The 20,342-nt window shown below is 43.3% G+C and overlaps 1 protein-coding gene across 1 annotated transcript in view; it reads right to left on the reverse strand.

Annotated features, from left to right (window-relative positions):
• The window catches only part of Ust (uronyl 2-sulfotransferase), a 268,302-nt gene that overhangs the window by 159,378 nt on the left and 88,582 nt on the right, over positions 1 to 20,342 (reverse strand). The window lies entirely within an intron of this gene.

Genomic DNA, 20,342 nt, shown 5'->3' on the forward strand with positions numbered 1-20,342 from the left:
AGTTTGGCTGGGTTTTGCTGATATTAGTGACTTGGCTCCCGGCTGTCAAGTTGTGAAGCCCGTCTACTGGTCCCTGCCGAGAAGTGGCAGTGGAGTGGTAGCCAAGTGGGTTGGAGCCTGAGTGGTAAGCACAGCCTGTGGCTGAATGGAGCCCACCAGACAGGCGAGCCCACCATACAGGTGAGCCTGCACCCAGACATGCCGTCCTGTCACCCTTCAGCAGCCATACGTGGGCACGGTATGGTGCCTGCTGCAGAAGCCCACTCCACACAGTGCTGAGCCCCATCAGATGACCTCAACCTCCTGCTTCCTGATCCACCATGAGGAAATGAAAGTGGGGCAGACTTGAATGAAAGTTCAGACTCAAGAACTGACCAAAGGCATTAGTAGTTTCCAAACCCTAAGTAGCATAAATTTGGACCAAGAGCAGTCAGCCAAGTGCTATATAAGCCCCTAGACTAGCACACTGGGTAGGGTCCCCTCTTGAAGGGCAAGAATTCTGTTCCTATTTCTCTTCTTCAATAAATCCTACCCTTACACTCACTCATCCTGGTGTGTGGATTTCATCCTTTGAATCCATGAGACGAGAACTCTGATAGAAGAAATGGAAGATGAGCTTCCGGGGTCGTCTACAACACTGGAGAGCGTGGCCCGCCATTATGAGCTGCAACACTTCTGGCTGCAAAGGCCTGCAGCTTGTGCAGACCTCCTCTGCCAGCAGAAGCAGTGAATCAAGCTTCATCTCAAAATGCTGGTTTCATTATGGTGCTTGGTTACCAGTGTTGGCAGTAACAAATATTCTACCCACGTGGACATGTATTCACACAAACACACACCTGCAGAGGCAAGCACCACCAATGTTTCATGCCCAGTGCTTGTTGAGTTTCCCTTGGACCACTGGCTCTCAAACTTTAGTGTGCATCATAATTACCTGCAGGGTTTGATAAGACACAGATGTCTCGGTCCCATTCCCAACGTTCTGATTCAGTAGTTTTGATAACTTGCATTTCTAACCAGCAACCAAGTGATGGAGATGCCATTGATCCTGGCAACACACTTTGAGAACACCTCTGCTGTTTCGCCAGTTTGCCTTGACATTGTCAATTTCCCTTTGTCTTTTCAGTCCAGTTTGATTGGTCTTCACTAATAGCTGCCTACTGGCATGTGTGTTTGTTGACAGTGTGGTTCGTGTTTCCTAATAAATAAATTTGGAAGGGAATCAAGATTCACTGAATTTGTTTTTTAAAGCATTAGGTACATCGTTAAGTGCTTTACAGAAATTCCTTCATCTAATTCAAATATCAGAGATGGGTTAGAATTCTCCCCATATTAGAGAGGAGAAAACAGAGGCCTGGAGAAATTCAGCAAGTTAGTCATAGTTACTAGAATATTAAACTTCAGGGAGGAGAGAAGACTGGTTTTTCCAGTGTGTGTTTGGGCATCTGCCCATCTGAAAAGCCTACCTAGAGGAATGTCATCTCAGGCTTCCATGCAGCCCGAGCACTGCAGATGCTACCACCTGGTGACACTATCACATGGGAAAACCAATGATGCAATCAGTCTAATAGGAGACTCCTGTGCGTCCGGGAAAATCTTCTTCACTGGAACCTACTCCTAGAACACATGTAGAAGCTGCTGAAGAAACAAGACTACTTAGAGGAAAAGAGACTGGGGGTATGATAAATGTCCTAGTTCGGATGGATGAAAGGTGCTTTGAAAAGAAAGAGTAAAAGTCACTTAGGAAACTGGAAGAAAAAAATAGGGGAAGTAGAGCTTAAGCCAGGGACAGTAAAACTGGAGAAATATATCCAAACATAATAAATAAGAGGTGTTTGGCTTATATATTTTTCCACACTGAGTCACCTGCAGCCCTTCTTTGTAGTCTTCTGATTTGTAACACACTTATTTCCACAGAAACCGTACTGACTAGTTGCATATCATAAAGGGATAACAGGATCCAATTTTAATGGACAAGATGCAAACCCCACCATGTTCATGACTGGGCTTGTTTCAGGAATCTTTAAATGTGAATGTGATTAACCATTTGTTAGCTCTTAATTACTGCACTGAACTCTAGGGGAATATACATAAGCAGAAAGATCTATATCACACCTAATAAAAAGGATGTGCATAAAAATGGTTGCTGACATCTAGAGAACTGTTTAAGAATATTTCACAATAGTTTAGCCAATATGACTGCAGAGAGTTCCCATCTGCTTATGATGGGGATGTGTCTTCCCCAGAGGGATGGGAGAAATCCCAACATGCTCCAGCATGTTCTCCAGGTATCATCTCAAGGATCAAAGAGAGCTCCAAAAACAAAATATTCTTAAAATGCTAGAAGCTTCCATAAGAACTGACATTTCTAAACACTTCTTAAAGGAATTGATTCAAATGATTGATCACTAACTCAAATTCCAGATGAGGCAACCCTACACCTTAGCACCTTAGCTTGGAGGTCTAAAAGCACCTCACATTTCACCCATCCAAAACAGAAAACCTCATATGCTCCCATCCCCCAAATTCCTGTCTTCCTCATTGGGTTGTACAACATGTCTTTTCCTGCAAGCATGTCCCTTTTTTCAGGCTAAAGTCCAAGAGTCATACTTGACCCTTGATCCATCTCTTTCCCCTACCCCATACTGATGCACCCAGTCACAGGTCCTGCTGGCTTGGCCCTCAAGTTATTACTCAGATCTAACCACTTCTCTGAGTCATCCAGTAGAGTTCCTGTGTTTCTTTATTTATCCCTAGTTTCTTCCTCTACTCAAACAGCAACAAGAAAGCTCTTTTAAGTCTATCACTGAAATCACATCAGTGATCTGCTAAAAAAAAATCTGTTTCTCACACCTTCACCATGCTCTGGGATGCGTATATGACCCAGGCCCTGCCTCCCACCGCCATCAGCCACCACTGCCTTCTCTCTGCTCCAGAACACACCAAGCTGCTATCAACTAGGGGCCTTTTGAACTGGCCCTAGGAAAGCTCTTCTCCACCCCTTTCATTCAGGCTCAATTCAGTGTCACTTCCCTCTAGATGCCCTCTCTGAATAGCCCCATTTTAGAATAGCACACTCGTTACTTAATACCTTATCGCCTGTCTCTTCTAACCAGACCAGAGTACAAGTTCCCTGAGGACAGGGACTTGTCTGACATGCTCAGTGCTACAGCTCCTAGAACAGAGCCTGCAAGAAGATGGAAGTTAGTCAGAATTTGCTTAATGAATGAAATATTAGCTTAATTCACTCTCCGTACTAGATGTCTTAGCCATGTGAAATCTTACCTGTACGTTAGCCTTAGCTATTCGTTAGTCATATGGTTTGCAATGTTATCAACAAGTGAACAGAAATACTAAGCATGGAGTGTGGTAGGAAAGCGCCATCTTGGAGGGGAAGACACGGGCACAGTCTGCCTCAAAATCCATCCCTTACAACTCAACGCCATGACAATTGAATGACACTGAGTCATTTCCTATCCTCTATCTATTTCTTCTTGGGTAACTGAAGATAATGATGGCACCCAGCTCATAGATATGGTGCAGGATTAAATAAAATAATGCACATGTAGCATTGAACCCAGGACCAGAGCTCATAGATATGGTGCAGGATTAAATAAATAATGCACATGTAGCATTGAACCCAGGACCAGAGACAAAGTAAGCCCGAGACAGAAGTTTGCATTGTGATTGTGATTCTCCAACCTCCATGGAATCACAATGTCCAGTTTGTAAAACCTCTACTCTACACAGCCTGAACGTGAGCCTCCCATCTTACTCCTTTCATTTATAAGCAAAACTGACACCATTGGTGTAGGTCTGGGTCCTACTGCACCACCTTTGGACTGAATATACAGCTAAATCTTTGTCAGTTTTACATATGGGAAAAATTGCAACTAAGAAAACTGTGTTATTGGGCTGGGGTCATGGCTCAGTGGTAAGAGCACTTGCCTAGCATGTGTGAGGCACTGGGTTTGATTCTCAGCACCACATAAAAAATAAATAATGATATTATATCCATCTACAACTAAAATATTTTTTTAAAAGAAAACAGTATCACAGCAAAATGGTCAGTGATATCCCTTTTGTATTCAATGTCTTTTTTTGTAAGGGTTTTGACTTAAGATTTAGTGATTCTACACTAAATGATTTCTTTGGGTTGACAAGCAATATGTATTAGGCAGAGTTAAACATACCTCAAAATCGAGATGTACCAATGAGCCTGACAAAGATGCTAAACCTTGGCAGAGCAGGTGAGGGCTCTGCTGTCATTGACCAGTTTTCCTAACCTCCTCACTAAGCACCCTCTCATCTATTCAGTCACAATTTACAGAGCACCTCCTGCTATACAGGACCTAGAATGAGAAATGAAATTCTTATCATTGCTACTGAAGCGTACGCTAGCCTTTCCTGAGTGCTTACTATTTACCAGGTACTTTGTAAAGATTGTTTTACCTAAGCCAGGCACAGTGGTGCACACCTGTAATCCCAGCGAATCCAGAGACTGGGGCAGGAAGATCGCAAGTTCAAGGCCAGTATCAGCAAATTTAGTGAGAACCTCAGCAACTTAGCAAGACACTCTCTCAAAATAAAAGATAAAAAGGGCTGGAGATGTAGCTCAGTGGTAAAGTGCCCCTGAGTTCAATTTCCAGGGCAAGTTAAAGGAAATTGTTTCACCCACTCCTCACAAGAATTCCACGAGGCGATATATGTTAAAAGCATCTCACCCGGGGCCACACAGCCAGCAAAGAACACAGCAGAATTCAGACCCGAATAGTATGACTACTACTGATAGGCCTTGATCATATCTTAATTGAAGATATTAAGATAATTCATTATTTTCTTAGCTCTCCCTCCCTCTCTTCACTATAGAGGACTTTCATCATTAGATATCATGACCCAGAAATGAATCAGCCCTGCTTAACACTGTTCTCTGCACACAGGAAGGAACGGGGCTCACCAGTATTGGCACTTGGACCGTAAGCCCTGCAATCTGTCCAGCAGATCAATAGTTATGTCCCTGCAGAGCCAGTAAATGCCTCTCACTGGCAACAGAGGTTCTGAAAGGGAGACAAGTGTTTCTGAGGCCAGGGACGCAAGCTTCTCCTCTCCTAAGGTGTAACTGTATTACTTGATATTTGAGCTGAGTTTTTCATTCTAGGAACTTAAGCTTTCATGGGGCAAAGTCAACAAAACTGCCAGAATTTTTGAAATTGAAGTCAGTAACTTGTTCACTCCAGAGATCAAAGGATGAGCTGTTATCAAACTGTGCTGCCCTGAATAGGCTCCCAGGCTTCAAAGCAGCTTGGGCTGGTTTGCCTTGCACAGGATTCTTTGGAGTGTTGATTTGCAGGACAGGAAGGTGAGACCATGTCCTCTGGGTGTGGCGCTCAGGCTCTGAACTGTGGGAAGGGAAGAAGTGGTGGAGGAGAGCTGATGAGGGTCTGGGGCTGGGGCAGGGGCCAGCTCTCTCCTGGCACCATCTCCACAGGCCTGCGTATGTCCACCCTCGGCAGTGCAGTTCAGCCCAGGATCGCAGGGGTGTGTTCTTATTTTCAATGGCCTGGAGGAGCACATCTTTATATTTCTTTCCAGAAAGTAACATGTGCCTTCGGAGTTCTGATTTCTGTCTTCTCACTTCTAAGAAATTACTAGTGAGGGCTGGCATGGAGCTGAGCTTCTTACAGGAATTTAAGCTGATTCAGGCTATTCGAGTAGGTAGAGGAGGAGACAGGCGGTGGCTTCTGATTAGAAGCCACATGCCAGCACTGGGACCTCCCCATTGCTGTTGGGTACCCTGATGATGGTGCTGGTTATATGCCTACACACAAGTTAACACAGAACTCTACATCAAAACTGACAGCACACTCGTGGTTGAACCACGCTCTTAAAATGCCCTGATTAGAGGGTAAGTGATCTCAGGCTTTGAAACCAGTGAAATTATAACACAACCCAAATCCCACACTCGTCCTCCATGATGAAGACCTCTCAGGGAGGCTGTAAACAGAACATGAAAAATCATTTGTAAACATGCAAAGGTGCTAAATGCAAGTACATGGGAGTTACAGCTTGGGGGCTCAGTAGTTTCCCTGAGCATCTTCACTTGTTATCAAGGTCTCCCTACTTCAACCACCTTACAAAGTATTCTTAGCAAAAATGTATTCAAGGAAACTCATGTGAAGTCTGATACTAGGAATTAGGAGGCCAGGATTTGTGCCTTGGACTCTGAAGATTTTTGACTCTTTATTATATTTTACCCAGGTCTCCTTTGGCAGAACCAAAGCAGGCTAACCATAAAAGAACAATCTAAATCTTACATGACAGGACAAAGAATGTGAAAAATCAGTTGGATACCTGAACTGGGTACACATTGACTTTTTTTTTTTTTTTTTTTTTTCCTTTCAGGTACAAGGGATTGAATCCATGGGCACTTACCCACTGAGCCATACCCACAGCCCTTTTTATATTTTACTTAGAGACAGGATCTTGCTAAGTTACTTAGTGCCTTGCTAAGTTGCTGAGGCTGGCTTTGAACTTACCATCCTCCTGCTTCAGCCTCCCCAGCCACTGGGATTGCACGCATGCGCCACTACACCCGGCACAAGTTACTTTTATAGCAGAGAATGCTTCAAGAAATGTGCTGTACTTGGACCACACCACTGTACCTCCTCTCCAGATGTGCATGTACACATCTGTAAACAGAGATAAGTTCATAGTTCATTGTAAGAAACACATGAGGTTAATTTCATTCTGTGAAAAATGCTCAGAACAATTCCTGCACACAATAAGCACCTAATACGTGTTACTAGCAGCGCTGATTGTGTTCCTAGGAATAACAGCAGCAGCACACAGAAGCTGTCTCCACGACCTCTCCATTTCCTACCAGGGTTTTTATCCCTTGCTGCACATTCCACTTGCCTGCAATGGTTTTGAGAAATGTCAACACCAGGCCCCAGCCTTAGCTATTCCGATTTAATTATGCTGGGATAAGGTCCAGGCACTTGGTGTTTTTTTAAAAGTTCCTCAGGTAATTCTAATGTCTAGCCAGAGTGGAGAACCACTGAGCTCTGAACACAAATGAATGCACTTCATAACTCAGGGCAAATCCAATTTTCCAGAAGTAAAAATAACGTATCTCATCCAGGCTCATCTTAAGTAGGGGTCACCTCCATCATTCGTGGTGGGAGATTTCTACACTAGGGTCACACCATAGGACAAAGCCAATGGAGCACAGATGATCAGAACTCCTGGTGACAGGGGAGGCTGACCCAGCAGTTCTGCTGAGCACCCGCTCCAGGGTGTAAGGAAGTTGGAAAGTGCCAAGCTGGCTGCTGGCTGCCTGGGAGGGCACTGGCAAAGGACACCTCCAGGCATAGAGCTTACCCCTTAAGCCACGTGGATCTCCTAAACCTTTCCAGGGCTCTAAAAGTCTTAAGAATAATCTACAGAGCTTATAGTTTCAGAAACTAAGTTTCCTGGAATCCATGTATTGTTCTGTTGAAGCTTTGGCTTTATGGGGCCAAACAAGAGGGTAGGTACACAATCCTCCATCGCCTGGGGTTTACCCCACAAGGTAAGAAACAGAACAACATTTGTTTCTTCAGTCCCAGAAACACTCATACATGATCCCATAAAGTGTGTGTGCCCACAGGGTCTGAAAGTAAAAGGCTCCTGGAAAATCTGAAGCAAAGACACTCTCTGGTCCCAGCTCAAAGAGGCATCTTCTCTTTCCAGGAGGTGGGCCTGGGAGGGAGAAAAGGTGAGGCCTTACCTTCATGAACCCAATAGAGACCAGCAAAACCATATGAAGAAGAAACTGCTAGAACCAATGACCCAAAGGAGGATTCCTGAACACAGCGGTGAGGGTGCTGTGCAGTGTAAATATCAACCATCATTCTGGTGTTAGAGGGAGGGCAGAAAGGAGCCCCAGGAGAATCCCTGAATGGACAAAGGAAGATTCACCAACAGAACCGATGGTGACACGGAACAGTAGCCCCAGTCACAGAAGTGAAAGCTACAGGCTCCAGAATCAAAGGACTGGGTTCAGAGCTCAGACCTTAGTCTCCCAGAGGCTACTGATCCCATTTGTCACAAAAGGACATGTAGTCATAGGACTGTTAGGAAAATTAAATCCATTCATTGTAAACGTATATTTAACATTAAATGTGAAATTATGTCTGTTAGGTGTTTAAAGCACGGCACAGTGCCTTTCTGGCATGGGGTAAATAATCACTGAATGGTTGCTAGTTCAATCTTACATGTTACCCCATCTTATCTGTTACATTGAATTTTATGATTGTATTTAAAGTTAGAAAAACAAATGAAGACCTGAGGTCAGAGAGACAGTTTACATTATAAAGGATGAATGTTAGTATAAAATAATTTTTAACATTTTCTATAACTTTCCAATATTATCTCGCTACGTCTCCTAAAACATATGAATTTTTTTTTTCCAAATTATTTGATCTACCTTTAGCCTGTGCAAATGAACTTCCAGAACCTCAGGGGATATAATTTATTCTTGACTCTGAAGTCTTGCATTAGCAGATCTATTTCTGCCTGAATTGGTCCCTAAAGAATAAAAATGTTTTATTCTCATTCCCCTTATAGAAACCATAATATGCATTAGTGTCAATGTCAAAAAAGCCGCCTCTACCCTGTGTCAATTTTCATGAAACACAAGCAATTCTTTTCAAAGTCTTTCTTTTATGAATCCTTTTAAAATCAAAATCATAAGTGATTGAAATCCTTTCCTATTTTCTGAAATTCAGGACAAGCCATCTCACACAGGATTCTGGTTACCTAGCACACTATCCCATGGGGCTACATGTCCCCCCTGGAGCCAGGCTCTGATAAGACACCATCAATGAAGGAGTCACTGTGGAGGCAGGCAGCGCCCCCAGCTTTGTACTTGCCAAAAAGCTAAGCTAATGCCACACTTCCCACCACTAACCATGGGTAGCATTTCTCTGAGAGGTAGCTGTCCGCACACATCAGCCCTTGTTAACAATGAAATGTCTGTGTACAGAATGAAAGTCTCCAGTAGCTCCATTTCTTAAAATTTAATGCAGCCCGCAAAAACACTATATGGAGGAGAGTTGCTTGCACAGCTTTATTTAAGCTCTAATGAAATTATCTTCCACTGAATTAAAACAAATAGCTTTATTAACTATGGCTATTTAAACAGTTTCACAAAAATGTCTTTTAAAAAAAAATCTCACATGCTTACCCAGTCAATTAACAAAGGCAATGATATCCTGAAAAAACTTTCTTGATCTTAAATGTGAAAAACAAGCATTCCCGACACTGAAAAATCATATCAAAATTAAACTGCTATCAATTATGGTTTAGAAAGTGGTGCCCATTCCTAATTAAACTTAAAAGCAATTTAATGCTCATCCCTTTTATTTCCAGCTCAAAAACGCTGGCTTGTTTTATAACATATCACTTCTTTTCATTAAATCTGAATAAACACTTGAGACGTCAAAGGTAAATTTATAGAAGGAAATTACTTTAGGAATCAAATGATCAGTGCACTACTGCTATAATAACAACCTAAGTATAACACATATTATTTCCAAGTTAGCTCAGGAATTCATTGTAATCGAACAGTAAGATCTTAGGCAGGCAGAACTGGGCTACCAATGAGAGATGGAATCACTTTGGTTTCTGTTTCCTTCCATTAGGTTCTTACCCCAAGGTAATTACTACAGTCAACTGATCCCCCTACAGCAGCCCCAGGCCTGCACACCCCACCTCTACCCAGCAGCCGGATGAGTCCTCCTCTTTTATCAGGTCCTAGACTCCATGTGGCTGTCATGAGAGGCAACACTTTCCGTTGTGTTGACTGCAATCACACCTCCCTAATAAGCACATGGCAGATGGGGTGAAGCCGAGTAAGAAACTATCCTAACAGGGCCAGGGGTTGGGGGGACAAGCCTGAAAACCCCCGCACGCTCCTTGCCATCACCCACGGCATGTCCTCTGCTATTTGAAGCACTGGGCAAACACTCTATAGACCTCACCCCCTTCAACTCCTGGGACACCCCTAGAAGGAGGATCCCCTTTTACAACAGAGGAAGCCGGAGGAAAAGGGATCTGCACACGGCGGGACAGAAATCAGCAGGTACTCACGCACTTGATCCTGCAGCCTGACCCAATGCTATTTCCATACCCCTTCGCTTCCTGCCTCCCTCAGAGATTCCAGTCTGGGGACCACAGCATGTTTTGAGGTATAGATGTCTTTGAGGCTGATCATTCTGGGGTTGCACAGGGGTGGCCTAAATAGAGAGAGATCAATGGTGGTTCTCTGAGGGGCAGCCAACCCTCACCAGCTACACATGTATGTCAGGTTATGTCACCACCCAATCAGGACAAAGGGTTGCTGAAGAACATAAGATCCTAGGGCTCAAAGGAGCCTGTGTGGTACTCAGGGCTGGCTATTCAGGAGTGGGGATGGATCTCCCAGCAGCAAGTCAGGACCTCTGGTTACCTCCTGTGGGTCTTTAGCTACAGGATGGCTGTTCTACAAGTGTGCGTCCCATTCAGCAGTCACCACTATTTTGAAATATCTGATATAAAACGATCGCCTTATTGCAAGAAATTTCAACCTGACATTTGTCAACCACAGAAAAGAAAGTACTGCTGGTTCTTTATAACTTCAGCTGATGTAAATTGTGGAAGCGTACTTGTGGTCAGCTGACTAATGACCCCCTCCCCTAAACAATCCTTGTCCTAATCCCCAGATCCTGTGAACATGCTAAAAAGGACTTTTCAGAAGCATTAAGAATCTGGAGATGGGGAGATCATCCTGGATTATTTGGGTGGGCCCAATGTAATTGGGTCCTTATAAGAGTCAGACAGGAGGCTCAGAGTCTGACAAGATGTGACAGACACTCCGTAAGAGTTGGAGTGATGTGCTTTGAAGACAGAGGGAGGGAGGATGGAGTCACAGTGCAGGTAGCCTATGGACCCCTGAAAAGTAACAAAGCCAGATTCTCCCCCAGAGTCTCCAGAAGGAACACAGCTGCTGATGACTTATCTGAGCCGATTAACACCCATTTCAGACAAAGTGCAAAATAATGATTTTGCATTACCTTAAGTCACTGGCTCTGTGGTAATCTGTTACAGAGGCAATAGGAAATTCTCACAGCTGTTAAAATGCTTTTCTGTTTTTCTGTCATCTCCTTAAAGGAACAAAATTTCTTGTCAATGGTGGTTCTCAAAACTTTATAGAAATATTCACCCAAAAGGCTCACTGAGGAACTGAATGAGCATTTCAAGTTTGAAGTCTGAAAACAGGCCACCACTTTCAACTACACATTTCGGTTATTTTATTTTACTTGGAATTTTCCGCAATCTCAACATTTAATCTTTCCTAATATTTTGAATTTTGTTTTCCTGATAATGTTATAATCAAAAGAAATGCAATGTTTTCATCAAGCTTCATATGGACACCCCCATCCCCACCAGTTTACCATAAAATCTTATTTTCTAAGTATTCCATGGTTTGAAAAGTTCTGATACACTGCTCTCCTTAACAAACATACAGAACATCTACAAGGAGAGTATTTGGAAAAGCACTGGAGTCCAGTGAAACTGCCTTTGTTCCAAGACTGGGATTGCTCTCTGGCTTTGCTGACAGCCACTACGGTCACCTGCCTTGCACACACGCATGTGCGTGCACGCACACACACACATGTTGTGATTTCAGAGCAGGAAAATAACCATAAATATCATATAGTTCAGCCCCTCAAATTACTGAGCAAATAACTGAAGCAAAGAAGCGTTAAGTAATTAGACTAAGATGCAAGCCCAGCTGACAGTGAGGTTCAGAACAGAGCCAGGCACTCACCCCAGAACATGAATGACACTGTGTGCCACTTTTGACCCTAAGTGGTCAAATTTTTTAAATTTGATCACCTAGCTTATTCTCCAAACTGAATTGGAATGACTGAGCTTTTCTTACATAACCAAATTTTTCTCTAAGGATAAAAATACATCATTGAGAAAAATTTTAAAGTACATGCTTTTAACACTAAAGACAATTCCCAAAGAGAACACTCTATCACTTGGAACGTGGCTTCAGGGAGTTCTTAACTTCTACTTTAGACATTCAAGTTTTAGCAAGTTTGTTGAAAAGAAGAATCGCTTACAAATATCAACTTGAGTAAAGGAACCAAACACACGTGAGATCAGGCCTTGTGTGGAAAAGTGAGTGAAATGCTAAGAATCTAGGACAGTGGGGGGCGTGGTGGGTGGGCTCAGAGTCAGCACAGCCCGTGTCCCCATCAAACACTCATTGGGTCTGCTCCAAGCCGGGCACTGTGCTGGATCCTAACTGGGGCTGTTGTAAGAAGTCATCACAGATGAGATGGTCTAAACACAACATTTACTTCCCATTGCTCTGGAGCTGGGTGCCTGAATGATCCAGTTCTAGTAAGGACCCTCCTTCTGGTTTGTAGATGCCACCTACTAGCTGTGTCCTCCCAAGGCAGAGAAAGAGACCTCTCATCTGTCTTCTCCTTCTTATACAAACACTAATCCCATCATGGGGTCCCGACTCACAAGACTTCATCTAAACCTCATCACCTCGGAGAGGGCCCACCTCCAAATGCCGTCACGTTGGGGGTTAGGGCTTTAACATATGGTATTAGGGGGAAACAAACATCCAGCCCATGGAACTGTCCCCGGGACATTTGCAATGAAAAGGGGAAGGCAGACAGGAAACGATAAATGCAAAGTATGACTGTGCTGAGTCTAGTAAGTAAAATCCAGGATGGTGTGAGAAGAACCACAGGGGAAGAGATGGAGGGAGGGAGGGGGGAGGAGCATCTCAGGAGACAGGGGTAGCCTGTATTGGAGGCCCCGGGCCAGGAGAAAAGCAGCCACCACGAGAACCAAAGAGGAGGCTGGAAGAAATGCACCTCTGAAATGGAGTCTGGCACGGTTCTGAGAAATGGGAGCCCCCTGGGATGTGTCTGAGAGAAAAGAGGGGTGACGACCACAAGAAAGGGGCAGGGGCACCTGCAGGGTGTGGACACACTGGATGTGGACAGGGCATCGGCATAGCTGTGGGACTGCACTTTGTCAAATCAGGGTTAAGGATGTCCTGGGGGCTTTGAAACCATGATCAGAAAATGTCGTCTCAATTAAGAGGCAGAAAGTGCCAGGGACTCCAGGCACACCCAGTAGGAGCGGAGGTGAGCATGGAGCCCTCATGCTGATGAGCAGTCCCTCCCATCAGCCCTGGGGTCAGTGGGGCAGACTGGCTCCTCTCCTTCATAAGGGAGGGAGCTGAGCCAAGGTCGCATGGCTGGGTGGCCTAAGAGCTGGACTTGGACTTCAGATCCGGGACTCACTCTCCACCCCTCTCAGTGCTCTTTGCTCAGCAGAGTCTTGTAGACTGGATGGTGCCTGGTGAGTGTGTAAACACCCCCACTGTGAAGAAATAGGAAGGCTGAACCACAATCCATTTGGAAGACTTCCTTGGGGACTAAGCAGGGTAACCTATCAGTGGGTACTGGTGACTTTCTATGAATGAGGAAGTCCTTGCTGGGTGATGGATCACAACTCGCTTGATGGTTCATGTCAAAGAAAACATTTTTAAATGGATAAAAAAGCTTTTGTGTTTCCAGCTCTCTCTCCTGCTTGGCTGGTGCCTGGGTCGTGACCTGCGGCCATTGTTAATAAGAATCTGTGTCTTTCTGTTCTAAGTGCATCAGTGGTAGGTTTGACAGAGAAATGACTCGTCGCTTGCCAATTCTTCTCATGCTTTAGGGAAATGAGTAGGAAGGAACATTCTACTGGATGTTTCAACTAAACTGCACTAAAATGATATGCACATGAATGAGCAGTTGGAAGTGTTGCTCATGAATGCTGATGCAGACGGAGAAAGCTTGTGGACGAAATGAGTTCATGGCCAAGTCGGTCTTATACAGACGGCGTGGTTCAGACAGAACTAGCCCATCTGAGAGTCACCTTCTCACAAACTTTCAAGGACACAAGGAACAGATCAAAGTTCCTCCTTCAAGAGTCTTCAAATGTAAAAAAGGACTTGTAATAGAGCAGCGGAAATTACCGAAGCCATTCAGAACAGTAATCCTCACAAAATTAACTAGCAATCTAACATGTGAGCCTGACAGTCTCTATCATAGAGAGTAGCTTTCAATAAATTCATAATCTCTTCTTTTCCTGTTATCTCTCTTGTTCTCTTTGGTGCCAGACTGATTAAGGTTAAGGGAGGTGTTATGGTTCATTGAACTATAATATGGATGATAAAAGTGGAATCTTCTACCTCTATGTTGCTCTGCATGCACATCCCCCACCCCCAGAAAGAAACAAGACCAAAACACTGCAGGAAGGTCCACCAAATAGGCACTTAAAAATCAGAAACTCCTTGCCAAAGATGAGCTGAAGGTCTAAAGTAAAGAATGCAGGAGAAAGAATGTGTGTCGCAGCGAACAGTCCAAGGTATTGATCCTCTTAACTGCATGTGACCTTGAGCAAGGTCTTGGAGCGCCTGTGTTACAGTTTCCCAATAGGTACAGCAGGAAGAAGAAAAGTCAGTCCTTAGGGCTGAGGGCATAAAAATTATTACTGATAAACTGCTGGGCATACATATAATAAAGTGTAGATCTTGCAATTATATCTAAAATAGAGCCAATTATAAAACATGGTGCATTAAATTAAACCTCTTCCAGCACATACATAAACATCAGACCAGCGCTGAAAGATGCTTCCCTCATTATGCCCTCGAATGGCCTGTCATAGTCTTCCCCCACATTTTTCAGGATTTATGATGAGAGGTGATACCTGGGCATGAATGCAATGCAATTTTTCAAAGCCTGGCAGGATTTGGGTATTCCTACACTTGTGTTATTATTCTGTAAGATAAAGTGTACTGTGGGTCATAAATATTCTTTAGCACTTAGTGGATCAGTTTCTTCTCCAGCAAAGTCTTAATCCTGCCTTTCAACATAATGAGTTGGGGAAGTGTGCTTGCTCACACACAGCACGAGAAATCCTTCCTAAAAGCCTGGCTGCCTTGAATTCATCATCGCCCAGGAAATATTAATGGTTTTTAAGTTGCACTGCGTCCCATACTTTTGAATCACTAAAGGACTGGATCTGAGGGCAGATATAGGAACAGGGCTTGAAGCAAAAACCAACACATGCTCTGCTGAAAAAAATTGGAGCTCATCATGCATCCAAACAGTGAGTTTCCTGGTTTTCAGAGCAGTAATGGAGAAACCATGCTTGTAAATTTCAAATATGTCCAAGTCAACTTAATATCAGCTTGCTTGTTGGAAAATGCTTCTTAATAAGATGCTTCTTAATTTTTTTAAAAAAAGTTTCTCCAACAGCAGGAAACATTCGAATGAATCTATGCCTACCAAAAATAATTATCATGGCTCATCAGAAGATAGGGCTTTCAGCTTGAAGAGTGACCTCTTAATGTAAGTGACAAGGCCAGGACGGAGCAGCTCCTGCTGAGACATGGAGGAGGCTCAGGTATCCTCCCAACCTTCCTTCCAATTCTGATTCTGGACTTCCTGAAGATCTTCTATGGCAACAAGGAAACAGTTCACCTTTATAAAATCACCTTCCTTATCATGTAGATTTCAATCACACTTGTGAATGATATCAAGAGTAAGAATACTGTTGATATGGAGAAGTTTTAATGTGGATATGACCTTTTTAGCACAGAATCTGACAAATGAAATTACATATACATATGTTGAAGCAAAGAAAAAGAAAAAGTCAGTTTACGCAAAAATGAGTATTCTTTCAGGAATGAATACCTACCAGACAAATAACATAGGTATTTTCTCTATCCTGAATAACAAGCACGTCAAGGTTTATGCTCACTGCAGTGGTGGGAATTGGCATTACATGTATATGCAATGGTCTAATTTCAGGACAGAAGAACTGAATTTAGAACCACACCCAGGAGTCTGGAAGGATTCTTGGTGATGATTTCACAGCCAAAGTCTTCCAAAAGGAGCCACAGACAAAGCAATGAGAAAAAGGCTCTGATTGATCTAGAAGCCTTGAACATTCCAGAATAAAACAAAGTCATTACTTATCTATAAAAAGGTACAAGTCATGCTTTGCAAAAGTTAGAGAAGGGTATAAGAAAGTTTTTATAGGTAACTGAATAATTGAAGAAGCCACTCAGCAATGGAACAAATATATTTCATGCAAAGAGGCACTGGAGCAAAAATAACTTGTGAAGATTATAAAAATAATAAAGGAGGGTTTATAAATAATGAGAAATTGAATATGCTAATTAAACTGTGATGATGAAAATTGGAAATCAAAAATCAAATGACACCAGTTAATAGAAATATGAAGCTGTGGAAAATGAATTTGTAAGCAGGGAGTACTTGCTTTTTTAAGCAGTAGGCAGTTCATCAGATGTGGCTCTCTCACGCAATCTGCAGGAAGCTATGGTGTTCTCAAACTGGAGATGAGGAAGCCAATCCTCAGAGAGGACGAAGCACGTTTCCAGGATGGGACAACTAGCAACTGGAGGGGTAAAACAGGTTTTCTCCAGAGCCCAGGGCTGGCCAGACTCCTCAGCACTCAGGCCTGCCCGTGCCACCCATTGTGCCTGCCTGACATCAGCAATTTAATCAAGTGCAGACTCTGAAAAAGACCTTCAATCAGTGGCAGGAGTGAGGTTTGAGGATCATTACAGGTTATTAAAAGTTTTGTTTTAGTTATCATAATAAATAACCAATATTGCTATGGGACAAAGTAGGAAAGAATTTAAACTAACCCTCTCTCTCTCTCTCTCTCTCTCTCTGTGTATGTGTGTACACGCTTATACATACACACATATACATTCTAAACTTCTATAAATAATGTCACATAAAGCTGTATGTATACGTAAGAGATGTTTGTCTAAAAAAACCATACTTTAAAAGACTCTTTATATTTTTAAATAAGTTCCACACCAATTCCATAAAAAATTTAGGTCAAATTTACAAAAGTTTGTTTCCCCACCTGAGGTGTTTTTCTTTCCTTTTTACCCATATGAATTTTAGCCATTCATTTCGTCTCTTACTTCCTTCATTAAATCTAATTTTTTAAAACTTTAAGTCACACTAATTTGTCCCTTCTTGGAATCCTCACTCTTAGAACACACACACATATACAGATGCAGACACACTGAAATATTTAATTTGCACATATTTCAGTAAGAAAAGAATGGGTCTACGCAGGTCCTGGATGGGTATGCAAGTTGACAGCTGCATGTTCCATTTCACTTTGGCACAATCCCAGCTTGTGTAACTAGGTGGTTTTCTTTGCATTCTCTATACTAAAAGTAAAAATTAAATGAATTTTTAAAGCCAAGGAATTTAAGACAATACCTGACTTTTCCCTATTGTACCTCTGATCACAGAATTTGACACCCTACTGAAAATTCATTTAACACTGAAGATTCATTTTTACAGGGAATCCTCCCAATGATGCAAACAGCACCATAGCATCCCCCAAAGGGCACCTGAAAGACAATTTCAAAAGCAGGTCCTGCTGTGACTCCACTTCAGGGATCATTCTGAGTATCTATTCTGATCACTAATGTTACAAAAATGCCCTACATACCAAGACGCAGGACTGTATTTTGAGCCAAATTCTTCTAACAGCAGTCATTCTTGGACGTGTCACACTAAACTCAGAGTCACAGAAGCATTGCGTGTGCCACTTGTACTTCAGGAGACATCCCAACGACATTTACAGCTGAGGGTTTAATTTTGAAGCCAACATGATGATCACAATCATGACCACGTCTAGACCATAAAACTGCAGAATATAAAGTAGCATGCCTGATTTGGCTTGCCTGAATTTTATATCTTTTATGAAATCAAGTATATATACAATATAAATAATATTTATACATGTCCTTATTAGCACTTCTACAGAAAATACACATCAGCTTATCTGGACAGTGTTCCACACAGAGGAGCACTATGTACTCAGAGCAAGAGAATCCAGAGAAAATATCCCTGATGTGCTTCACAGCCCAGTACACTAGACTCTGGAACACACTCCTTCATCAGTTCTATCCTTTGCTATAGTCACTGATCAAACATTTACAAAAACAGGCAAGGACCACAACTATGACCCAACACACAGCATCCCCACAGATTCCTACAGAGTGCTCCCAGAGTCTTAGAGGACAGAGTTTGTGTTTGCTTTACATAGTACAATTGTATCCTGTTGTTGCAAGGACACATTACTCTTTGCAATCAACAAACACTCAGATTTTTCCATTTTTACCCCAGTTCTGGACGTTGGTCTGGTGAATATCCCAGTCCACTGACAGGAGAAACCACTGTGCTGTGGTTTCTCAATCCCCGCTACCCAGGCCTGGGCCAGACAGAAAAAAATAAACAAAGGCGGAAAAGCATCTGCAGAGCTTCTTCCTCTTAACACATCTGGGAAATTTTGTGAGGAGCGAGAACACTGCAAGCACACCTGGAACCTGGCTCCCAATTTCAGCATTAAGCTCCACAATTCATGGGTTAAGTGACTTCCCTTCCCTGGGTCTCATTTCCTCATGTGCAAATTGGGGTTAAAACAAAAATAACCAAGTGTCTAAAGTCACAGCGTCCTCTGAGCTCTGTGTCTCTGCACCTGTCTGTCTCCCTCAACCCATACTTACCAAGACTGACCAGCTGTGAACTCAGAATAGGCAGGACATCAGTAGGACAGAACTTACAGTGGGAGCCACTCGTGGGCTGTGCCTTCCAGTGTGTGCAGAGTGCACTCACTGTGATAAGGGGAAGGGCATTTGCAGCAGGGAACAGCGGGAGCCAGCAGAATCAGCTTGGGGGATGGTGCAGGTGGGAGGTAAGATTACAGCAGAGAAGAGTCACGTGACAGCATCGCGGCTTATAACTTGTCATGGGACTTGCGGGTGAAAACATAGTCTCTGTTCACTGAATGTGTTTGCCAATTTCAAGATGTTTTTAATCAAACTCCTTTGGATTAATCAAACCCCCGCCCAAAGTTGGTATGACGTAGTACTATACCTCTCCTTAAAATTTGTTTAAAAAGCACATGGGGTGTGTATGTGTGTGAGACAGAGAGAGATCTCATGATGTTCTCATTGTCATTGTTTCTCTAGTAATTCAATTATGAGAAAGCATTTATTACAAAACGTTACCTCTGGGAGTCCTGGAGGAAAATGCAAAGGCAAGGAACTGCGCATGGTAGTGCAATTTAGATTCCAATTCTCAACCTGAACTGTAACCAGGCAAGTTCACACTTGCCATTTCTCCATTCCAGGCAATTCGAAGGCAGCATTCCCAGCCCAGTCCAACAGCTTATGCACAAACATTCAGTTTACCTATGGGATCCCTGGCACTGCATATGAGATAACATGGGGGAGCACACCACCAAACCCATTCCTACCTCTTGTGGAGGTAGCTACTGCCTCGTCTCTGGCATTTGTAGGACTAAAGTGAAACTACCACTGAGGACATTTTGAGTGACTAGCACCCTTTCAGGTCCACTTCCTCCTGAAGCTGCTTCACATACCTTCTGTTACACAATGTTACACGAACGGGTTTGATGCTACTTTGGTTTATTTGGCACCAATCATTTTTATGAATGTTTACCAAGTTTAATGGACACAATATTAATCAAAAGATAGTTTATCCCCAGCCCCACAAAAAAAAGGGGGGGGAATATTTTTGCAAAGTTGTAAGCTACTTGCCTAGGCTGTAGAAAGTTAGAATCGTTTCCCTAAATACAAAGGACAAAACGTTTTAACTGTCAAACGACTTTTTATCAGGTCCCGGCACTGCCCTGGCTCCCGCCAGTTCAAGTGCGCGTGATTTATCTGCGTGCACTCCGCAGCATCCCGAGCGATACCTGCAGCGGCAAGCGCCTGCTTGGCTCTCTAAGGATCTCATCGTCTCTAAGAGTCACCTTTTCTCCTGGACTATCATGATCATCAGTGAGCAACACTCAGGTGACAAACACAGACAGCTCCTCGTGTGTGCACATCAAGATGAAATTGTCCCCTAGCCAAGCAGCTTCCAGGTACTCATGCCCCCACCCCCGACTTCCTTCTCCACTCTGAATGGACACTGCCACTTAACTCCTTAGTCATCTGGGCCTCAGGCTCTGGATAAGACCTCTGCAGGTGAGCAGAGCCCTTCTAGCCAGCAGCATGACCCTCCTTCCCTCCTGTCTTCACCAGAAATGGGCACCTCTGGCTAGGACACCCATGGTGACTTTTTTGGCATGGATTCCTCCACACTCATGAGAAGGCAAGCACCAAAAGGAAATTATTGGGGCCCCACGAAAGAAGATAATGAACAAATCCTGGC

This window comes from Sciurus carolinensis, chromosome 7, assembly GCF_902686445.1.
Source record: "Sciurus carolinensis chromosome 7, mSciCar1.2, whole genome shotgun sequence".
NCBI lineage: Eukaryota > Metazoa > Chordata > Mammalia > Rodentia > Sciuridae > Sciurus > Sciurus carolinensis.